This window comes from Bos mutus, chromosome 9 (genome assembly GCF_027580195.1).
Source record: "Bos mutus isolate GX-2022 chromosome 9, NWIPB_WYAK_1.1, whole genome shotgun sequence".
Taxonomy (NCBI): domain Eukaryota; kingdom Metazoa; phylum Chordata; class Mammalia; order Artiodactyla; family Bovidae; genus Bos; species Bos mutus.
In genome coordinates, this window is record NC_091625.1 from 100430403 (window position 1) to 100455176 (window position 24774).

A 24774-nucleotide genomic window follows, 5' to 3' on the forward strand; every position below is an offset into this window, starting at 1 on the left:
AATCAACAACGAGACGCCAGCCCTGACAGTCTCTCTCCAGACTCAGGTCCCCACAGGACCTGCGACTATACGCCCGTGGTCTGGACTCATCAGACCCGGCTGGCCCAAACCAAGTTCTTCCTCTGCTCTGAGCGGGCCCTCCTCCTGGGCCCACACCCTTCCCCGTTGGGTCGTCCCGTCCACCTGTCCTCCCTGCCCCCCTCTCCAGGACCCACAGCCCCCAGCTGTGCTGATGATGTCCTGCAGACATCTCTCAGAGATTCCCTTTTCACCCCTTTTGTCAGGGACTGGGTCCTAAACACTCCACTAGCTCCTTTCTGCTTTTATTCAAGCCCTCCCAAACCAGCCTCCAAAAATGCTAAAGTCTTCTTCGTCAGTGTTCATTTAACCTTATCCCTTATTCCTTAAGAGTTTGCAGCTGGTCCTCATCCCTCAATCAGATCAGATCAGATCAGGCACTCAGTCGTGTCCAACTCTTTGCAACCCCATGAATCGCAGCACGCCAGGCCTCCCTGTCCATCACCAACTCCCGGAGTTCACTCAGACTCACATCTATCGAGTCAGTGCTGCCATCCAGCCATCTCATCCCTCAAAGGTAACATCAAAACTGTGGATGCTACTCAGAAAGCCTCCCAACATCCCATCCCAAGCCACCCCTCTGCCTCCCTTCCCCAGCTCAACACCTCCCGACTCTAAGTGCAAGGACAGTGACCAGCCCCTGGACGCTGGGACAGACCACACACGCCTGCCTCAGGCCTGGCCACACACACGTAGGCTTCCGAATCCGCCTTCCGGGTGCCCAGCGTCCCTGCCTCCCACCCCACCTCTTCCCCTCCCTGGCGCCTACCCCATACCCCCCAGCCCCCACTCACACCGCCCCCAAGGCCCAGGTGTCTCCCAAGCGTCCCTGGAATCTGCCTGACCCCAATACAGCTCCCCCAGTGCACGGAGCCTGCCCTAGCTGCTCCCCCGGAGCCTTTTTCAGAACAGGGACTATTTTTATCTTGTTCACTGTTATATTTCGGCAGTTAGCAGAGTTCCTGGCACACTGGAGGCATCCAAGAAACATCTGAATAACTGATGAAGTGCATGAAAGTTGAGAAAATACTCCCTGTGCAGCTCCAGAGCGTCTCCTGGTCGCACGGAAGTAAGGGCTGGGCCAGGGGCCTGCTCGCTGTTAAGGAGCGTGATAAAATAAGAGTCTAATGAGCACAGTGGTAGACTCACCAGACCCAGTTTACACAAATACATACAAAATAATTAAACCCCACTCATTATATTAAGATAAAACAAATCTGTAAGGTAGCTAATTAAGTCATTATAACTATGTAAAACCATCATTTTAAATGTCAGTCTTCCAAAGAAGCTGTTTATTCAGATACTCTCAACAAAACTTTGGAATGTTACGGATACCAAAGTGATGAAGATTAAGTCTGGACTGCTCCCATGAGTGACAAACAGAAGCAAGAGGCAAGACGCTCATGAGGTGAGGATGAAGGCAATGAGACACGATCGCTTTGTGGGCATCCTTTTTTTTAACAATTGTTAAAATATTAGATGTGTGAGCCCGAGGTTCTTTCAAGTGTGATGGGTACCAAAATGTTTCAAGAAAATTTTATCTTAAAACACTTTTCTGCAAAGAATACTTTATGCATAATAAGGTGTACTCGCTCAGCTTAGATTCATTTTATGGGGCTACTACTCACTTCTCTTACTAAAGCTCAATGTCTTCTCACACTTGCATTGCTCCCTCTCGGCACCTCCATCAGGACCACTTACGGTCACTCTCATTTGCTGGCTCCTGTGACCCAAGGCTGCGTCCCTGTGTTTGCAGCGCTGCAGGAAGAGCACCCGAAACCCCCGAAAGGAGGAAGCACAGCAACATCTATTTTCATTGATTCACACGTGATAACCTAGAACCCTGACTTCTGCCCACAAGCCGCAGTTTTCCTCCTTTAGTTTTACGCCAGATTTGCAGTTGGAAAACACTGGCTTTCCAGGAAGTTGCCTGAACTTCAGTTCCCCTGCTGCTCTTCCCAAGGAACAGAAGGCATCCTCCAGGCGGGCCGTGGTTCAGTGCCACGCGGCGCTGCCCACAAGACAGGGATGCCAGAGAGCAGAGCTCAGCGGGCAGCGACTGCCATCTCCTCTACTTTCCTTAGGCAGGAAACTCGCAGGAACCAATCTCCAAAGTTACTCTGAAAGTCAGCGCTCGCTCTAGCACAGAGCCTAGCTTTAAACAGCCTAAACTGTATTTAGCAAGGAGATAGCACAAGGTGCCGGGAGTTGAGTTCATGAAATAACGGCTCCTTGGTAGCCACAGTAAACTCTTAAAAAAATATCATTCCAGTTTTTCCTCAGGTAGCTTTCATGCCCCTTGAGAAACATTTTCTTTAGGCAGACAGCCTAAAGGGGATAGATCTTTTGTGGCCTTTTCTAAAGTTTCTTTGACATATTATCATAATGTGAATATATATATATATATATATATATATATAAAAACACAAAATCCACAACAAGATATTATAATAAGATGTGACCATGTACAAAGGGCTTCCCAGGTGGCACTAGTGGTAAAGAAAGAACTCGCCTGTAAATGCAGAAGACGTAAGAGATGAGGGTTCCATCCCTGAGTCAGGAAGATCCCCTGGAGGAGGGCATGGCAACCCACTCCAGTATTCTTGCCCGGAGAATCCCATGGACAGAGGAGCCGGGCAGGCTGCAGCTCATGGGGTCAGCAGGAGTCAGACATGACTCAAGCGACTTTGCGCACACACACCTTGCACAGGTGACGCCAAGAGCACTGCTACTACAGGCACTCGGCTTGGGTGTCCAGTCAATATTCGACCAGATTATTACACAGCCACTGAACTTCAAAGGCGAGCTACCTCCTAGCCCAGTGAAGGATTTTGTTAATAGACAACTTCTCAGTTTCTCCTGAACCCAGCCAGTTAAAGTGCACTGCAGTTTCCTATGCAAATCAAAGAGTGGATTTCTCAACAACCGAGGGAAAGGCACATATACTGTACACCACCAGCATCTTCACCGCGAAACACTGAAAGCGATACAGATAAGGAACAGATCGCTTTTTCGATACAATTTATTTTAGATAAATATCTTCAGTTACACTGGCAGGCATCTCCTGAATCTCTGCAGAATTAGGCAATGCTATTTCTGTACTAGATGCCTAGAGTCAAAACCAAGGGCACAACTTCAAGAAAATACATGTTCGTAGAAGAGATATTTGCAATGAAAAGAGACTGATGTTTTCTCAAGCGCAAGATGCTTTCTTGAGTGTGGTAACGCTTACATCCTTAGGTCCTGAAAAGCCAGGAGAAACTCTGGGATGACAAGCTGAGCAATCCCAAAAGGGTGAAGCCCATTTCTCCAGAGAGCAGAGGTCAGTCCTGTCCTCTGACTCCGTCAGGCAAGCTGACCTCCTGCCACAACCAACTACCCGAGGAAGCAGTGCCCAGAATCAGGACGGGGTCAGTTTTAGGACTTTGGTACCTCCTGCAGGACCACACCTTTCAACTCTGCATGGACAACTTCAAACGAGCTGTTTCATCTCATCAGCTGCCAACTGCCAGTACCGCAGTAGGGGAGGTGGTGGCTAGGACCTTGCGGAGGTGAGCCCCTCGGAAAGTCTGGCTCCAGGATAAGCGGCTCTCTTGGCTTGCCTGAGAGGGACTGAGGGGCTTCCCAGGACGTGAGACATTCTGTCCTAAAGTCAGGAAAGTCCCAGCCACGCAGGACCAGTCAGGAGGTCAGCCTACCCTATAGATGTGACTGCCGCATGAGATTTAGCCAAAATAGAGGTCAACTAAACACAGAATCAACCTTATGAGCAGATTAAATCCCTCTGGCCTTCAGCCTCAAGGATCCACGCTTATTCACAAAACTCTCAGGAGTGGAGCACAGCATCAACAGTGGAAGAAACCCACAGCAACAAAGGCTGCTTTTTCTCTAAAAAAATTACATGTTGAGAAATGGAGCGTTTCCTGCCTTATCAGTAAACAAGGATGTCACAATCATCAGGGAGCCCAGCCCTCCAACGTGAGCCCTGAGGGCACTCGGGAAGGAAAAGAATACCAGCCATCAGGCTGCACCCACTCCTGACGGTGAGCCCCAAGGCAGCTCGGGATGTGAAAACACAGGATGCTGGGCCAGGAGGGCTGAGATGCATGTGAAAGGGATGATTCTTCCAGCGAGCCTAGACGCTTGCATCTTCCCATGTATAGAAAAGCTCTGAATTCCTTAACTTGGGATATCCTTGTTGTTGTTCCATCGCTCAGTCATGTTCGACTCTTGGTGACCCCTTGGACTGCAGCACACCAGGATTCCCTGTCTTTCACTCTCTCCTGGAGTTTGCTTAAACTCATGTCCAATGAGTCAGTGATGCCATCCAACCATCTCCTCCTCTGTCTTTCCCCCATCTCCTCTTGCCTTCGATCTTTCCCAGCATCAGGCTCTTTTCCAATGAGTTAGCTCTTTGTATTGCATATCAGGTTTATTTTCATTAAAAGTAATCTTCTGATGTTCTGATTCCCTGCCCTTTGTTGTAAAACCTCTATATAACCTGGCTTCTCCCCTCGCTTCCTCAGAGCAGTTCTCGCCAAGTTCACTTGAGATGCTGTCTCTCAGGCTTAAAGTCCTGAAAATTCCCACCAAATAAAAAATAACTCAACTTTTAGGCTGTGACTACTTTTCTGAAAACTGATCAGTGAAATATTCAGAGAAGAATACAGTGACCCTAATATTTTGATAGCAAAAATAGCTTGTATATAGACACAGGTGTATAAATATACATATATAATATGTATTGGTTAAATATGTGTTTGCTACATTGGCACAACTGGTGCATAAGAAAATCACTTGGACTAACATAATTGTCTAGTAATTTGGATTTTTACATTATGTTAGTGTAGCAAAACTTCAACTTGCAGGTTAGCCAGGTGAAAGAGACATGGGGAGCAGAATTTGCTTTGCGAGTAATTCCTGGGTCTAAAGCCTGGATGCTGCTTTAGATGGGTGTGAAGTCCACCCACTTTGCAAACACAGAAAAGGCAATGTGAGGACTATCCAGAGGCGGCCTGCGCTGGCCGTCTATGTCAGCCCATGTCTCCTCACACCACCACGGGCACATCTCAGCGTCCAGCACAGAACCGGCTGTGATTCACATGCATGGAGCCCATCTCCTGGAGGAGAAAGTGGGCTATGTGAAGAAAGGACCAAAGACACGGAGGGAATAACAGTCGTCTGAGCCAGAGACTCCAAGAATGGCATGGTCCTTCTGCCCATGGAGACTCACGAAGAGGGGGTTCAGGCCCCCCTCCAGTATTTTCCACGTCTCCAGCCAGGGAAATTTGTGCAGAAATACAACAGTGCCAGCTCCACCCCTCGGCCCCTACCCCAACCCTCCTGGGCCAGACCCTGATGAACTGTACCAGCTCCCCCTCCTCCTGTAATAAACTTGTTCACCTCACAGTTCACAGTGAAAGGCTCAAACCCTCCGATGAGATGTGAAAGAGGAACAGTGTCGGGTAAGCATTAAAAAAAAAAAAAGCAGTGTTGGTAGGTAACCAAAGAGCCCTAAGCATGTGGCCTGGCAGTGGGCCCATGCCCTGGTCAGCGTGGGAAGGACGTGCAGTGTAATGACCCAGGGTATCATCCTGAGAACCAGACCCAAGGGGTTCTCACCCACCTCAGAGCACACTCAACAATCAACCTAGATGCCAAGGGACTCGATCACATGATCACATCGTACACCCTTTAACCTGTGACACAAGAATTGCAGAGAGACCCAGAGGGAGGGAAGGAAGCAGGGAATGGGGGAGAGGGAGAGAAAAGAAATCAGAGAAACCGAAACACTCTCAAAGAGCACTGCCAGAAAGGTCATCAAGGGAAGCACCTTTGAAACAGCAACTTTCTCAGGGTACAAAATTATTTATAAACCTTACACTTACTTAAATGAAAAAGGAATGGTAATTTGGGAATATGTCACAGAAGACAAGCTCTCCAGATTTCAATGAGGTTTCCTCTCAATATTTTATTTGAAAGTGGTTTATTCTTGCTTTATACATGATTTTATACCTTGTTTATCTGGATTATAAACCAATGCCACAGTGCAACAGCAGAACAAACAAAAATAGCTGTAAACGATAAAAATCTTAAAACCGTCAGAATTTAAGAGACTAGTGTGGTGTGACAATCTTCAAGCATCAGAAAATAAAATAGCACCACTCTGAGATCAGCTTGCCTGGGTTTTGGAACTCTCTGTGCTCACAGGCCAAGTTATCTAATCTCTCTGACGTTTCTTTTCCTTATATATATTCAACGAAGAAAATGTCCACTACCTCACAGGTCAGACCAAGGCTCACATAAAACAAGCCAGGCGAGACGCTAAGCACAGTGCCTGACACAGGCTGCGGAGGCACGGATTTTCGTTATTTCTATCAAGAAAAGACCAAGTGATATTAGTTTGCTCTGATTCGGAAGTCAGAAGAGCACGCATAACTTTCAAGCAAAATTTAGAAGATTTCCACCCAAAATGGTAACTTTTTCAAGTGTGACTGCTTCAAGGGGTGGTGAAACTGGTTAATTCACTAAGCTGGTCTAAACCTCAAGAATGATAAATAACTGGATTCACTACCGCATCTTTTGTCACAGTGAAAAGCACTGTAATGGTCCGAATAATCCATGTGCAGGATTGAAAAAAATATCCAGATCATGAAATGAGCCCTGACTTCACTGAGGGCAGCTGACCTGTGTGTTTCAAAGGCCCAGACTTTTGTCAGAGTTGAAATCAGCATCCCTGATTTCAGGATGTTCATGGTGTCAGTTTTTTGGTTTTTTTTTTTTTTTAACACAGAGATAAATGACTTGACACAATTTCAGTATTTCTGATGTGCAAGTGGGTAGATGGTGTGGGAGGATGTGATGACTAAGTGGTGAACAACTTTTGAAGGGTTCCTGGGAGTCGCAGAAGTTAAGCTCTGCAGTGAGCCTGTGAGCAGATAAGATGGAGTCAGTTCAGTTCATTTCAGTTGCTCAGTCGTGTCCGACTGTTTGCAACCCCATGAACCGCAGCACGCCAGGCCTCCCTGTCCATCACCAACTCCCGGAGTTCACCCAAACTCATGTCCATCAAGTCGGTGATGCCATCCAGCCATCTCACCCTCTGTCGTCCCCTTCTCCTCCTGCCCCCAATCCCTTCCAGCATCAGAGTCTTTTCCAAAGAGTCAACTCTTCACATGAAGTGGCCAAAGTATTGGAGTTTCAGCTTCAGTATCAGTCCTTCCAGTGAACACCCAGGACTGATCTCCTTTAGAATGAACTGGCTGGATCTCCTTGCAGCCCAAGGGACTCTCAAGAGTCTTCTCCAACGTCACAGGCAGCAGCAAACTCGAAGGTAGAGAGCCTCGCCTACCAAACTCCGGAGAAAGCAATGACAGTGTGTGCTCTACGCACTCCTCACGCGCCTGAGGACACAGCACAGAAAGGAGGATTCCAGCAGGCCAGGCTCGAGAAGGAGGCATGATTCTAACAGCACACAGCTAAGGTGCCATGGAAAACAGTCTCCCCTGACCTGGAGCTTTAAAATATCACAATGCCAGATTCACGAAGTCAAACAACGGGTCATTTGAATGACATTTTAAAATCCAAACTTTTAAAAAAATAAAATAAAAAAAAAATAAAATAAAATCCAAACTTTTTATCACCTTAAGTAGATACAAAAAGGAGAAAGAGGTGGCAGAGATTGAGAGGGTTAGCTAGCATCACCAACTCAATGGACATGAATCTTAGCAAACTCTGGGAGGCAGAGAAGGACAGGGAAGTCTGGAGCACTGCAGTTCACGGAGTCACAAAGAGTTGGACACAAGACTAAACAACAACAACAAGAAGATATAAATTAGTTACAAACTTTCCAAGTAAACTTAATAATTTTTTTTATTGATGTCAAGTTGGTTTACACTGTTGTGTTAGTTCCAGGTGTACGGGAAAGTGACTCAGTTATACATATATATATTCTTTCAAGTTCTATTCTCTCATAGATTATTACAAAATGCTGAGTATTGGTTCCCTGTGCTATACAATAGGTCCTTGTTAATTATCTATTTTATATATAGTAGTGTATACATTTTAATAGCAAAAATTACTTTCAATTGGCCTAGTTTGAGTTATGAGAATTTTTTTTTCATTAAAAGTGCACTAGAGAATTTTAACCAGCTCGGGATTAGCAATTGCTTTCAATGTAAAAGTAAACAAGAACAAATTGTTACGATCGCATTAAACCATTTTTACTGTACTGGTTTCATTTTGGCTCCAACTAAACACCACTGTCAATATAAAGAACTTATCCACAGTTAGTAAAAATCAAATGCAAAGCACTTATCATCTGAAACAATACTTCAAGCTTCTTGAAAGCTTCATAACTTCAATACAAAATCAGAGAATCCAAGCATAGCTCTTACAACACTGATTTAAATGTACGTAAAGACTGTGATTATGTGGAAAATGGATCGTAATTATCCCATACAATTTCATGTATAGTGATGTGAAGGAATTACGACCTTATATCGTAACTGTTTTTAAGTGTACAATTCAATGGCAGGAATCTCATTCACAATGTTATACAACCAGCACCATTCTCTAGTTCCAAAGCTTCTTAATCACCCCGGACAGAAACTCTGTAACCATTAAGCAGCGTACCCCCATTCTCTGCTCCTGGAGCCCTGGGTAACCTCCATTTTCCTTTCTGTCTCTAAAAGTTGGCCTCTGCTAGACAGTTCGTGTAAGTGGAACTACACAGTCTTTAATCCTTTTTCATCTGACATGTCTTCAAGATTTAACCATGCTGCAGCATATGTCAGACTTTCCTTTCTTCTTAAGACTGAATGATATTGCATACTACGGACGGACCACATTTTGTGCATCCATTCATCTGTCAGTGGACATCTGGAATGTTCCCACCCTTTGGCTGTTGTGAATAACGCCGCAATCAACTTTATCGTACAAGTATTAATTTGTGTCCCTGATTACAGCTCCTCTGGACATATATGCCTAAGAGTGGACCTGCTGGGTCCCTGGTGATTCTATGTCTAGGTTCTTAAGGAACCACGGGTTGTTTCCCCTTAGGGCCGCACCAGTTTACATTCCCTTCAGCAGCGCAGGAGGTTCCAAATTTCTCAGCACTCTCACCAACAATAACTTTACATTTTTTAAATTATTGCTATTGTATTGGGCATGAGATGGTATCTCATTCTGGTTTTGATTTCATTTCCCTAATGGTTAATGAGGCAGAGCGTCCTTTCATATGCTTATTGGCCACCTGCATGTGTTCTCTGGAGAAATGTCATTCGAATCCTTTGACCATGTTTAATTGTCTTTTTTCCCATGAGTTGTAGGAGTTCTTTACATATTCTGGTTATTAAACCCCTATCAAATATGATTTCCAAATATTCTCTCTCACTCCATACACTTTTTTTTTCACTTTCTTGATAGTGTCCCTTGACACCCCAAAGTTTTTAATTCTTATGAAGTCCAATTTATCTATTTTTTTATTATGTTGTGCTTTTTTATTATGTTGTGCTTTTATAATCAACAGATTATATCCAGAATCTGTTTCCCATACAGACTCTTTCTGAAGGAAGCTTTACCTTTTTCATTCTTTGTTCTATTTCTTATTGTGCATTTCACATTTAGAACATATGTATTCTGCCCACCATAGCTAACACTGGTAGGACACATTTACAGAGCATGTTTGGAAATGAAAAAATATTTCTACTATAAATTATCAGAGAAATGTACACTTGACAATACTGATGTTTTAGATACAGATAGAGAAAGGATGACGCAATCTCACAAAAGGCATGATGCTGATAGTCTAAACAACGACTGGAGACTCTACATGCGTTAAGTCTTCTGAGTAGAAAATGTGAAGAATAAAGGAGATCTTGGAGAGACAGAACCCAAGGGTCAGCTCCTCCACAGCCTGCTGGGTGGACCTCTCGCTGCTCCAAGTGCAAAGCTCTGTCTAGCTCTCCCGCAAATGGCCCAGAGCAACAAAGTTTAATGATAAAATAAAATGTAAGTATCGAAAGAACTGAAGTTACTCTTCCTCTGCACTGTGCATGAGGTCGCCTAACCACTGTCTTTTGACTGATTACAGGGAGGGTCAGTGTCAACTCAGCCATCTGACGTGTCGTCCATGTACACACTGGCCCTAGCATTCACCTGGGAGTAAGGATGGGGGAAAATATCAATTCTTTCAGGGCTGCTTGAGACAATTTGGACAAAAGTAAACTACCATCAACAAGTCCCTTCCAAAAATGCAGGCTGTATTACCTATATCACATTTATTAATTATAGGACACCATTAGTTATGTGTCTGAATTAAATACCTTTCTACATTTTTATTACAAAATTTAAATTTACTGCTATAAAACCATTAATAAACAGAACATTACACCTATAAGGAAGAACTGTTAATAATTCCTGTGAGTGCAGAGGGGATAAAGAAGCACTAGCTCCCAAAGCTGTGTGTACAGCCTACAGGGGTTACAACTGTCTTACAAATGTCTATCGGATATTATGTCTCATATAAAACCTAAATTTAACAAAAATGTCCTTATACACTTAGACTATAAGCAGACATCACCAAAAGATGGTGCCTAATACTCAAGAGGAAAGTGAAGTGAAAGTGTTGGTAGCTCAGTCCTGTCCCACTCTTTGCGACCCCCTGGACTGTAGACCACCAGGCTCCTCTGTCCATGGGATTCTCCAGGCAAGAATACTGGAATGGGTTGTCATTTCTTTCTCCAGGGGCTCTTTCCAACCCAGGGATCAAACCTGGGTCTCCCACATTGTAGGCAGATACACAGGGGGCAGTGATATAAAAGAAGATTAAAGAAAAAATGGGGGTATCAAGACGCTGAGATCACAGAGGCTGCGGGAGGTGAATGCCATTCCTCTCGAAGCAGGAAGCCACAGAAGCTATGCTGCTTTAGAATCAAAGGAAATGGAATTCTAGTTTGAGTTTAAAGCACATAAGCTCAGATAGGAGACCATGACGGCAAATGTCAAATAACAGCTACACAGAAAGCTCTTGAGGACAGAGAACAGTGGGCTGGCTCTCTCTCCTGAGAAATTCCTTCACACTGCAATTTTAACAAACTTCTATCACTTTAGAGAACCATCAGGAAATGTACTGTTTTGAAGAAAATTGAACTCCGTGCTCAATCTCAGCAGCTTCCAAGAAGCTGTGAGATAAGGGTTCATCACAACCACCATAACTTGGGATTTCAAATTAAGGACAAAAAAAGATGGACTTCCAATGCCGTGGGTCCCAGGACCTCGGTACGTCTCGGTAGGAGAACCTCTGTCCTGATGCTACAGCCCTGGGGGATGACGTGGCCATGGGAAGGCTGTCCTTGCACGTGTCAGACACACTCGAGCCAAACAGGCTGCTGGTGTGCAGCAACTGTAGTCACAGATGTGGGAACGAGGGCTCCTTCAAGCACCTAAACTCCAACTGGAGAAAGTACTGGAGGTTCACAGGACTCTAGCTCCAGGACACCCCGACTAACGAGCTTCGGTAACATCACCTCGTTCTTTAGCGCCACACGCCCAGGAATCGGCAGGATCCTAGCTCTGCCTGAAGACACAGGGCTTCCTCCCACCTGAGATCCAAGGTGTCATGATAAAACATTGCCATCACCTTGGGTATTTTTCCATCCGTCGGAAGAGACTATTTCACAATTTCTGTGAAGAGCGTACCATACTGATGTCTGAGAACAAAGTCACTCTGTAGAAAAACCCAGCTTTTTATCTTGCTCTGATGTGAACACTGCACAGGGAAGTCCATGTCTGTGCTTTATGCATTTGTGAGATGTAGGCTTGCTCTTCTAGGGTTTCCTTGGTGGCTGAGACAGTAAAGAATCTGCCTGCAATGCAGGAGACCCACGTTTGATCCCTGGGTCGGGAAGATCCCCCGGGCATGGAAACCCACTCCAGCATTCTTGCCTGGAGAATCCCATGGACAGAGGAGCCTGGTGGGCTACAGTTTATAGGGTTGGAAAAGAGTCAGACATGACTGAGTGACTAAGCACACAGCCTTACTCTTCTACCTCCAAACAAAGCACAGGGAGAAATGAATACTAAGGAGCATAAATAATAACGATTAGGAAGGCACCCTCCATTAACTTCACGGCCCTGAAATCCAGCTCTGAAGGGCCTCTGCACACGGAGGGCCCGGGAGCTCACAGAGGAGCAGACGCTTCAGCAACATGGGACCAGGTCTCCTCTGTGCAGAAGTGTATCAGAGTTCAGTGTAAGATTAAAGCTGTGGGGTCCCCCGGGGCAGGGCAGGAGAGAGCCCACAAGATCAGGGACTGAGGCCAGTCAGCCCGGCAACTGAAGGGCTAAGTGCAAACGGTTCACCTCAACATCTTCAGGAGGTGGGATTTCCTTAATGAAGATATTATACAATCTTCGGGCTTCTCTGATAGCTCAGTTGGTAAAGAATCCGCCTGAAATGCAAGAGACCCTGGTTCAATTCCTGGGCTGGGAAGGTCCGCTGGAGAAGGGATAGGCTACCGGCTACCCATTCCGGTATTCTTGGGCTTCCCTTGTGGCTCAGCTTGTAAAGAATCCGCCTGCAATGTGGAAGACCTGGGTTTGACACCTGGGTTGGGAAGATCCCCTGGAGAAGGGAAAGGCTACCCACTCCAGTGGGATTTTCTTAATGAAGATACTATACAATCTTCACTGACAGCCTAACTTTTATCTTCATAGTTACAGAGTCACAGACTGCATTCTGTATATTAAAAAAGGGAAAAAACGAAGACAGGATTCGAACTCCCCTTGGAAGAAAGAAAGGGTGGAATAACTAAGAAAAGAAACCAAAAAGCAAACATTTTTAAAACCCTGCCTTAATTTCTCCAAAGGAAACAGGGATGGGCAGTTTGGAGGAGCTGGACAGTAGGGACAGTACAGATTCATTTTTATTTCTAAAAATTCCTTTTTTCCCATGATAGGTATTTTATAGAAGTGATGTCTAAAAACTGAATCCTTAAAAATTGAATTGAAATGTGCAGACATGAAGCTTCTGTTATTTAAGGAAATCCTATCTGTGAAACAATTATTTTCTTCCTAGAAAAAAAGAAAAGAAACAAAAAGTCTCTGAGGGGTTCTCAAAGTGAAGAGTACATCAGCTGATGCCCTGAGTTCCGGTTGCAGGAGGTGAGGGGAGGGGCTGAGGCACCCTGAGAATCCTGCTGGGTCAGCTCTGACACTCTGGATGCGTGTGCTTGGCTTGCGGCATGGTTGTGTTCAGGGCCTTCCCAGGGGGCTCAGCGGTAAAGAATCTGTCTGCGATGTAGGAGGCATGGTTCAATCCCTGAGTAGGGACAATCCCCTGGAAAAGCAAACGGCAACCCACTCGTGTATTCTTGCCTGGAAAATCCCATGGACAGAGGAGCCTGGGGGGCTACAGTCCACAGGGTCACAAAAAAGTAGGACACGATTTAGCAACTAAACAACAACAATGGTTGCGTTGGCAGCTCCCCCGGCGAAGCTCATCTGTGTTGGTGGAGTGTCAGAGCTGTTATCTCCTTGTGGTTGGTCTTCCTGAAGGAGGAGGTGGCACAGTTGGTGGAATGAGCTTGGGTTTTCCAGGAACATGACTTACGGCTGAACTGAATCCTGCCGCTCAAGTTGGTAGCCCCATGGCCATAAAAATCACTGGTTCCTTTCAGTTAAAACAAAGATAATACATTCGACTGTCTCAAGATCATACTAAATAATGAATATATGAAGATCATTCATTCTGCCTTGTTCCAGAGAGTATGTACTGCAAGCATACATCAAGCACGATGAAAAAAACAATGTAAAATCAAACAAAATTAAAAAGAAAACAAAAAAGAATAAGGAAATAAAATAGCAGAAACATGGATAAGACAAAACATGTACGACAGAAAGTGACAGATACTGCTGGGCTTTCAGAGCAGACTTTCTGTAGACGCAGCCTCACTCTAACGTCCCCCGTACGGAGCCCCATTCACACGGACGGGTGCAGTCCAGGTCTCCGGCCCGTCCTAACTCTAGCCTCTACCTTCCAGGTGGCAATCACTGACCTATGAGACTTCCTAAAGAGCCGCTGGACTTCCTGAAAAGCAGTTCCTCCAGGTTGTCAGTTAGACAAGGACTCATTTGAGACAGAGGGTGACCGGGTATTTTCACTACAATGGAGCAGCCACATCCCCCTCCAGGCAGAGACCACGCCCTCACAGCTGCTGGGCTGTGGACTCCCCTGGTTGCGGGCTGGAGCTGTCCTCAGAGAAAGCTTTGGATTTCACTCTGGCAGAGACAAACGGGCAAGTCAGACCCCAAAGGGAATGAGCGCTGTGGGCGCGTGCCCAGCACAGGGAATGGGTTTTTAAAAAGCAGCAGCACAGGTGGTCTCTGCAGAGAGATCTCACTTGTGATCACTTGTAAGGCTCCATGGTTATTGCTTATCCCGTTACCAGGCTGAATGGAGGTGCCAATTTAGTCTTGGCATAAGCACCCCATCACAGATGGGATTTGGCTTCGGGGCACAGTCAAAGAGGGTCTCTGTGTGTGTGTACATACATGTGTGCATGTGCATATGTGTTCGGTGTCGCTGGGAGGCAGGGGGAGTTCAACCACATACAACTTCTTTCTGAGTGTACAGTTGCAGTCGGCCCATTAAATCAGTGAGTGAGGAAGGAAACTTGCAAAACCTCTTAGGTCTGCATTTGTAGACAATTAACTTAGGAAGCCTCTGTGCATGACAAGCAACAAACCAGACTTGGAATCGTGCTGTACAATAGAACAAGTGGATACGCTAGTTAGAGTGTAGTTATATCCATTTTACTTTACTTTAAAAGGGATTTGTGACAAGTCTAAACATTTTCCTAGCTATGCATTTAGTAAAACTTTTTCAGAAATTTGGAACTGCTTCTTAGAACAGTTTAAATTATATTCAAATAAATGAATAGGTCTATTTAAATAAAAAATGTTAAAGACCATTGTCTTTGCTGAAATACATAATTTGAGGAATTCAATAAAGAAGATGGCTTTAATAACCACCTGAGGAGTAATCATGAACAAAAAACCAAGAGAAAGGAATATTATTTTTTAATTTAATAAAAACCAAAGATTCTACTTTCTTAACAGAAAAATATTAAATGCCACATAAATACAGTAATCTGCCTGGAGGCAGTGTTTCAAACAGTAACATTCAAAATAACTGCAAATATCTCAAGCTAAGGGTTATCATTATTGTAAGCATCTCAGCATAATTCGAGCCATTCCCATGACCTCTAGAAGTCCCTCAGTGTTTATTCTTTACTTTTTCTACAAATTTCAGATGCATAATTCTCTCTATATTCTATCTATAGGTAGACACTTACGTTCATGTGGTAAATTCAAAATCTCTCATTCACCTGGGATAACACGTGGTGCACGTTACCAAAAGAACCTCATATTCTACCCTCGGGTTACGGTGAATCGTGGGAAATGAATCTCATACGCTTACCCCATGCACTTTATCATATCAGCAAATGAACAAATCAGTTCACTGGTTTGATTCTGACACAGAAACACACACACACACACACAAACCCCGCACACACATCCCTCGAAACAAAGTTCTAACAATTCTTCTGAGGAGTAAAATTGAGGGTGAAAATATGGAAACATAACTTGATATCGTCTTTCCACTGATATAGGATTGTGAGGACTAAAATCAATTGTCAAGAAGGAGCACTGTGATCTAATTGCAATTTACAGCTTTTTGGAGAATCTTCACAGGAAGAGCGCAGGCAAAGGCAGCCCCGACAGGAAACCTCACATTCCAGACGTTCCGGGGTGAAGGCTCAAGAGAATCCAGGAACAGCGGCCATCTGTCCAGTCATTCCCACAGAGAACGCAACCGCGCTCACCATTCCAGCAGAGGAATCGCTACACAAGCAGTCATTCTGCAGAAACTAGGCAGGCTGTTTACACACTCACATGGACACAGGCGTGAACAATTAGCTAGAGCTGCAGCAGTGAGCCTCCACGCCATGCACCCGCTGCTTCAAGCCAGCGTGACTCTGTGCATGGTACAAACGCCCAATTCCCAAACCAGACACCCTCCACCCCGACCAGGGCAGGCTCTGGGCACAGGGACAAGTCAGAGCCTTTGCTCTTGGCCGAGGGACTGTCACCGGGTCACTGAAAAGTGAAGTGAATTCGTCAGTAGCTCCATCGTGTCCGACTCTGTGACTCCATAGACTGTAGCCCGCCAGGCTCCTCTGTCCATGGGATTCTCCAGGCAAGAATTCTGGAGTGAGTTGCCATTCCCTTCTTCAGGGGATCTTCCTGACCCAAGGATCTGAACTGGGTCACCCACATAGCAGGCAGACTCTTTACCATCTGAGACATCAGGGGAGCCCTAAGTCACTGGATGCCTCAAAACCAATTTATAATCTGCAAAACAACAGCCTGCCTCTCTAGTAAGAGGGCTGTGACCACACCTGAGATGATTAACCTAAAAATCCTCAGTAAAGGAAACAAGAGCTGAGATGTGTTCAGTGCATTGCCCTCACGCCTATTATTTAACTAGGTCAATCTATGACAAGGTACCATTCTTTTCATTCTGTTTTATAGATGCGATCAATACAGTCCAATCGCTCAGTCGTGTCTGACTCTTTGCAACCCCATGGACTGCAGCATGCCAGGCCTCCCTGTCCATCATCAACTCCCAGAGCTTGCTCAAACTTATGTCCATTAAGTCGGTGATGCCATCCAACCATCTCATCCTCTGTAGTCCCCTTCTGTTCCTGCTTTCAGTCTTTCCCAGCATCAGGGTCTTTTCAAATGAGTCAGTTCTTCACATCAGGTGGCCAAAATATTGGAGCTTCAGCTTCACCATCAGTCCTTCCAATGAATATTCAGGACTGATCTCCTTTAGGATTGACTGGTTGGATCTCCTTGCAGTCCAAGGGACTCTCAAGAGTCTTCTCCAACATCACAGTTCAAAAGCATCAATTCTTCAGTGCTCAGTTTTCTTTATAGTCCAACTCTCACATCTATACATGACCACTGGAAAAACCACTGCCTTGACTAGATGGACCTTTGTTGGCATAGATGAGATAACTGAGGCAAAAAGCAGTCACACCACTAACTGCTCACAGACAGTAAGCTGAGGCACTTCCCCACCTGAACCAGACACAGGAACACAGCCTACACAGACCCATCACCGGCCTCCCCAGGCTGCCGTCCCTCTAGTCCCTGCCCACATCTCCCACCCAGCCTGGCTGGCCTGGGCCGAGAGGTGCATTTACGACCGGATCAACCTACCTGTGACAGGCACTGACTGTACCTAACCACAAAAGGCTGGGTGCAATCTGTTTCGTCCCCAGAACTGAGCTGTATGGTGGATGGTGGTCACACACACACACACACACACACACAGGTTTTGGAAAATTACTCACATCTGCCCTGAGAAAGCAGATACTACATCCAGCCAATGGGCTTCCCTGGTGGCTCAGACAGTAAAGACTCTGCCTAAAATGAGGGAAACCTGGGCTGGACCCCTGGGTTGGGAGGATCCCTGGGAAGAGGGCACGGCAACCCACTCAGTAATTCTCTTGGGAGCACTGGCTGTGTGTCAGGCAACATCACAGGATCACAAAGATAAGGGCCTCGTTTTTAATGGTGTGTACAAGGCTCTGTCCCAGTGCCATCCAAACAGGAGGAAAAGAACAGCAAGGACCAGGCCACCTCCCCCACCCAGACCTGAGTGTGTGGTTCCTGGGGTGGGGGTGGGGGCAGGCGGGAGAGCCTCCCAGGTTTGCAGTAAAGCCCTTCCAGAGTTCCCACTGAATTCCCTGGACGGTATTTCCAATAAAGGCGGGATGCCAAAGCAGAAGGCAAAATCTGGCTTGAGTTTCCCTCCAGCCAAAAAATATTTTCTAAAAATGTGCCTCGTCTACCTCTTGGAAGTAAGAAAATGCTTTTTAGCAATTATTCTCCGTATTCCGATTTTCCCATCAGTTTTTATTCCAGATCCCATCTCCCCTCATCTCCATTCACTACTTGCTGTGAGTACATGCTGTCAATAACATCTCTTCTGAAAATGAGTCAGGATCTCTTCTTATGCTTTGAGAAAAGGTCCGACTCAAAATGGGTATCTAATCAGATTCTAAGATTATGCCTTTTGTGAAGTGCCTCAGAGTAAAGCCTCCTGCTTTCTGCCAAAAAAAAAGCAAGAAAGAAGGAAGGAAGGCAACAATTTTAACCTCTTCCATTTGGAAGTGATTCTAATATGCAGCACATCTACCCTTTCCTTATATTTCCACTTTACAATTCAGATTACTTTAAACACAGTAGTAGTCAAAAGTAAATGCAAAGAAATTTTAATAAGGAAGGAAGCAGAGAGAGGGAGGGCTCAGATATTTTTATATCAAAGAAAATCCATCATTAAAAGCAAAACAACGTAATTTTCGTATGCCTGCAGCATTGTGCTCATTCTGAAAGGACGGTTGTAATCCTCTCCCTCCGCTCAGGCCAGCTCACCTGCACTGTTGTTTGGAAAAGAACACTCACACCGCAGAGGCTGTGCTGTCGACGGAACTACACAGATCCAGGCAAGGAAAATGAAATGTTTACAAAGCGTATACTATGAAATCTGAAAGCTCGATCATTTAAATGTACACTAGTCAACGTGGTGAAAGTTAAGTTCATCATCCCAAGGTTAAGACCCCCACACTGGATAAGAAGCTATGTACTTGGCTGCCCACCTAGCACTCTAAAAGAGAGCCTGTGAACAACACCGGCAGATGAGCGCCTGAGGGGGAGCCAGGCCCTGAGAGCCTGTAGCACAGAGCTGCCACTCAGACACCGCGCAACAATGAGAGCCATTAAGGTTTATGCTCCCTGTCCCCCGCATTTTATAAAATGCCCTGGGGACACATCACACTTGCACTGAATTTTACAGGTTACAGAGAGCGTTCACATTCACTGTCTCATCCTTATCCTGACCATAAAGGGAGAGAGGGGGGGACGGGCAGAGAGTGAGACGGCCACCGTGTTACAAAGCGCTCAGTGACGCAGTGGCGTGTCCAGGCGCCGTGACCAACAGGTCGGAGGCGCCAGCATTCACACTGCCCCGCATCCAAACCCTGCTCGTCAGATCCAAGGCGTAACATTCTCTCCATTACCCTCTGATACCTATATTTTATCACCTTGCTGCTATTATGACTTTTCCTTCATTACTTTAATTTGTACAGCTGAAAATTCAGAAGCTAATCTGATTTTGATAGGAAGTCATATCTATGATAATTCTCAACTGCAATTGATAAAGGATAAAAATTGAAGGCAGACATAAAAAAATAACCTATGTAACATCAAATGCAGCAAAGGCCTTTAAATTGCACGCATGTCACTCTTTTCCATTAGGATGTAAGAAATGCAGACAATGTGGAATTTTTAGATGTCGAAAATGCTTTTAAACTGCTAAAAGGTTTTCAAATTGTAACAGTTCTGATGGCTTTTAACAATTATCTTTTAAATCTTTCAAAAGTCGCATGCCTTTCTGTTTCTGTATTATTTTAGATGTAATATTAAGATTTTACACCACTTTCCAGTCTCTGACCACAATACATCATTTACTCAGTAACCACATATTAAACAAGTACAACTATACTATTCTTGATCTGTAAAGGTTTCAAAGTAAAAATTTCACATTGTTCTATCAACAGATTGTATTGTGAAATTTACACAAGCCTACTCATGTGACTCCAAAACAGCAAGAGAAGCAGTTAAGTTACTTTAGCACAAAGAAAAGCTAAAGAACATGAAAACCTAAGGAGCATTTCCATGTAAGAACCTACAAGTCACTAGGAACTATCAGTCACTGCTGGGGTGCTTGTCCGCTTCCTCTCCCCCCAACCTTCCTGTTACAAGCACTGAAAACATGCCAGACGCTCATCTGCAGATCAGATGTATAAAATAAAGTTTTGGTAAACCATGCGATGTTGTTGATGTAACAAATTTAGATCAAACCTGGATTGTGTAAATAATAGTCTACACATTTTGAACAAAACGTACTTACTAGAAATAGTTTATAAGTTTGGCAGAGAGTAATATAATTCACCTGGTAAATACAACTTTATTGATCCTTGCTTTGCCCAGCACCTTATCGGGAAAGACAGAAAATGCACACACGGAGTCACTATCACTCACCCTGGTCACCACCCCAGGAACCACTCTCCCTGTGGTCAGGAGTGAAGTCACCACCGCAGGGGGTGTGCTCCACCCACATGCAGGCCCACAGTTCCCATAATCAAGGCTAGTGACCTCCCACAGATGTGTGTCCGCCTCTCCTGAGAGGCGACAGAAGCAGCAAGCTGCCTAGGGCGGGAAGGGAGGACAGGCAAGCCTTTGAGGCTGATGCCCACGGATCTGCAGAGGGAAAAAGGGGGGCGGAGGGAACAACCTTAAAAGTTGCAACAAGGACTCCCTAGGGGTCCAGTAGGTAAGACTCCGTGATCCCAATGCAGCGGGCCCCGGTCCGGTCCCTGGTCCAGGCACTAAATCCCAAATGCCGCAGCTAGAAGGCCCTGCAGGATGCAACGAAGACAGAAGACTCCACGTGCTGCAACTAAGACCCAGCACAGCCAAACAGAGAAGTATTTTCTAAAAAATATATCTACCAACAGAATGTTTGCACTTCTCTATAGAAAACGGCTTCAAGAAAGAGAAATAAGAATGCACAGCTGTCTGAGGTTATTCATTAGAGCAGTCTATTGAACCATAAACCTTAAAAATTCTTTAAGGCATTTCTATTTTACAAAAGAATAATAATTGATGCTTGTAAGGATAAAAGGGAGAATAATTAGATTCACAATACACATCTAATAGGATACGAATGGCATCACACATTTTTGGAAGATTTCTATGTAAAATAACTTAATAAAAGCAGATGCTTTACACAGACTTGTGGACACAGCTGGGGAAGGGGAGGATGGGACGAATTGAGAGAAGAGCATGGAAACACATACATTACCATGAGTAAAACAGATAGCCCGCGGGAATTGGCTGTATGATCAAGTCTAAGTGTTAGTCACTCAGTCGTGTCCGACTCTTCGATCCCATGAACTGGTTTCTCCGTACGTGCACTTTTCCAGGCAAGAATACTGGAGTGGGCTGCCCTTCCCTTCTCTAGGGTAGCCTCCTGACCCAGGAGTCGAACCTGGGTCTCCTGCATTGCAGGCAGACTCTGAGCCACTAGGGAAGCCCACTGTATGAGGCAGGAAGCTAAAACCTGGTGCTCTAGGACAACCTAGAGGGGCGCAGTGGGGCAAGGCGGGGGGAAGAGGTGGGAGGGAGGTTCAAGAGGGCGGGAACATATGTTCACCTATGGCTGATCCGTGTTGATGTATGGCAGAAACCAACACCATATTGTAAAGGAATTATCCCCCAACTAAAAATAAATAATTTTTAAAAAACAACATATATTTTAAAAAGTAGATGCTTTAAAAATTACACTTCAGTAATCTGGGAAAGGTTTCCCTCCAGACAGTCTGGACCACAGGGGCAAAGGCGGTCCAGCCCAGGGCGACGCGGCAGGAGGCCACCTCGCAGGCGCCTCTGGACCGCAGCGGCCTGGACTGAGGCTCGAGGCGTCCACAGCCCTGGGCCCAGGCCTGCACCCCGGGGCTCTCGTTGCTTACAGTCTGTCCTCTCCGCACGGTTTTTAAGAACCACAGGAGCAAACTTCCAGTTACAAAGTCAGTCACTGGGATGAAAGGTACAGCATAGGAAATACAGTCACTAACACTGTAGTAACTTTGTGTGACAGGTGGTAACTGGACTTACTGAGCTGATCATTTCATAATGCATAAAAATACTGAATCACTGTTATACACCTGAAACTCAAGTAACACTGTAAGTCAATTATCCTTCAATAAAAAGGAACCATGGGAAATCATGAATATAAATAAATTTACAGACTGAAAACCTTTCCAGGTCTGCAAGGTGCTGCCATTCAGGTTACTGTCCCGGTCACTGGGTGTCTCCGCCGGCCCCCACGGCAGCACCAGCGGCGTGTGCCTCGGGGACGTCAAGCCCATGTGAAGGGCGTACCCGCGCCGGAATCTGGTTTCTTCCATCATCCATCAGGGAGGTGCTTGCCTGTGATCAATCGGTCCGCCTTGCGGGGAGGGCAGCGTATCTCTTGGACCCTGACGAGGCACCAGATCCCACACGCACGCCTGGGAGAGAAGCACCCCTTCCCAGGCCTCTGCTCCTCCAACAGAACACCTCCCGTCCACCCAGCCCTCCCCTCGCTCCTCTTTAGAGCATCCACACCCACCGATCAGCCAGCCTCCTCCTCCTCCCTGTCTCTTCCTCAAGGGGACGAGTGCCCAGCCTAGCTCCACCCCTGGGCACACGGGTCCAGCTGGCTGGCTGAGGTCTGCCTGGACTGCTGGACACAGGCCTCAGAGCTGTGGACACTCCCAGCTTTGTTCACCTCTGTACCAACGCCACGAAGCCCTCAAAAAAACACTCACTGGATCAAAGTGCATACGCATGAAATTTGAAATAATCAAACAGGGACTTCCCTGATGATCCAGTGGTTAAAAACCCACCCGCCAATGCGTGGGTTCAATCGCTGGTTTAGGAAGATCCCACAAACCTGAGAGCTACTAAGCCCTGGCACCACAAGTGCGGAGCTCCTGAGCCCGAGAGCCCGAACTCTGCAGCAGGAGAAGCCACCGCAGAGAGAAGCCCACGTGCAGCAAGGGAGAGACCCAGCACAGCCAAAAAAAAATAACTGATCAATTTTTAAAAATTAAATAAACATAATCCACCACAGAGATACCCAGGGGGCGTGCTCTGCTACACAAAGAGCTGTGTGCATGCTAAGTCCCTACGGTCGTGTTCAACTCTGTGACCGGAGCACGCCAGGCTCCTCTGTCCATGGGAGTCTCCAGGCAAGAATACCGGAGTGGGTGGCCATGCCCTCCTCCAGGGGATCTTCCTGACCCAGGGGTCGAACTCGGGTCTCCTGCATTGCAGGCGGCTTCTTTACCATCTGAGCCATTGTGGAAGCCGACACAAGGAGGCGTGTGCAGTCCCAGTGCCCGCGGTCTGATGTCAGGAGGGGAGAGACCTGGTGCACAGCAGGAAGGCAATCGCGGGTCCTCTCTGGCCTCGTGGAAGACGCCGGCCAGCCAAACCGCGGGCGCAGTCCCCGTCGGTAACCTCGACCTCCTTGGCTGTCCCCCACTCGCAGGGCTTTCAGTTCTTGGGTGGGGGACCCCGCGGCCCGGGTGGGTAGTGACCGCCTTTCACACCCGCTCCCTCTTCCGCGGCATACTTTCACTTCCGGAAGAAAGGGAACCCTCTCTCACGTTCTTAGGTTGGCATAGAAGAATTTCTGTCACAAGTTTAAATAGATGTACGTTTCCACATGTTTTTTACAGCAAATACGTCTTACGCGTATTTCCGTCAAAACCTTAGCACCGAGGCATCGTTCATTCAGACTATGGAGTCTGTCCTGTGAGGTGCCTGACTGGAAAGCCAGTCTTCCACAGCCTTGGACGACTAAGTCAGGCCCGGTTCCTGTTTGAAAAGGTTACTTTAAAAGGCAGACATATCCAAAGCTGCGCCTCACTTCCGGGAGAGAATCTGAAGACGGAGGAAGGACAGGGGCAGGGGCAGCCGCGAGCTTGAGAAGCAGAGGCTCGGCGTCCGCAGCAGCTCCGCGGGCCTCGCCCCCGACCCTCCGTCAGAGCAGGGTCTCCTCAGCGGGGTCGGAGTCGGCCCTCCCTCGCCCCAGACCCTCCGTGGGAGCAGGGTCTCCTCAGTGGGGTCTCAGTCTGCGCCTCCGCGGGCCTCGCCCCTCCCCACCGGACCCTCCATCGTCGGAGCAGGGTCTCCTCAGGGGGTCGGAGTCGGCCCTCCCTCACCCCGGACCCTCCGTGGGAGCAGGGTCTCCTCAGGGGGTCTGAGTCTACCCTCCGCGGGCCTCGCCCCGGACCCTCCGTGGGAGCAGGGTCTCCTCAGCGGGGTCGGAGTCGGCCCTCCCTCACCCCGGACCCTCCGTGGGAGCAGGGTCTCCTCAGGGGGTCTGAGTCTACCCTCCGCGGGCCTCGCCCCTCCCCACCGGACCCTCCATGGGAGCAGGGTCTCCTCAGGGGGTCCGAGTCGGCACCGTGTCTACACTCCGGGCCAGCAAGGCGCTGAGACTGCGCAGGAGCCGGGGTGAGCCCTTCTGCTGCTATGGGGAGTAGCACAGTCCTGAAAGGGATGCAGACTCATTTCTTCCAGAGTCTGTGTGAACAGTGAGAACACAGAAGTTGATTTCTTTAAATCCATTTCTTAACATCTTTGCCAAGCCCCCTTCTTGAAAAGGGGCTTACCAGGAGGCACTGGTGGTAAAGAACCCGCCTGCCACCGCAAGAGACCTAAGAGCGTGGACTCGATCCCTGGGTCAGGAAGATCTCCTGGAGGAAGGCATGGCTACCCACTCCAGTGTTCTTGGAAAATCCCATGGACAGAGCAGCCTGGTGGGCTATAGCCCACAGGGCTGCAAAGGGTTGGACAGGACCGAACCGACTGAGCAGGCAAGTATGTACGCCTCTTGAAAGTGGGAACACCAGTTTGAAGACACTGGATAAGGAATTTCCGCCATTTCAAGGCTTTTAGGGCTTCGCTGATAGCTCAGTTGGTAAAGAATCTGCCTGCAAGGCAAGAGAC

The 24774-nt window shown here is 46.8% G+C and overlaps 1 protein-coding gene across 1 annotated transcript in view; it reads right to left on the minus strand.

Annotated features, from left to right (window-relative positions):
- Positions 1-24774, minus strand: part of PDE10A (phosphodiesterase 10A) — a 267312-nt gene that overhangs the window by 219098 nt on the left and 23440 nt on the right. The gene's annotated exons all lie outside the window — the stretch shown is intronic.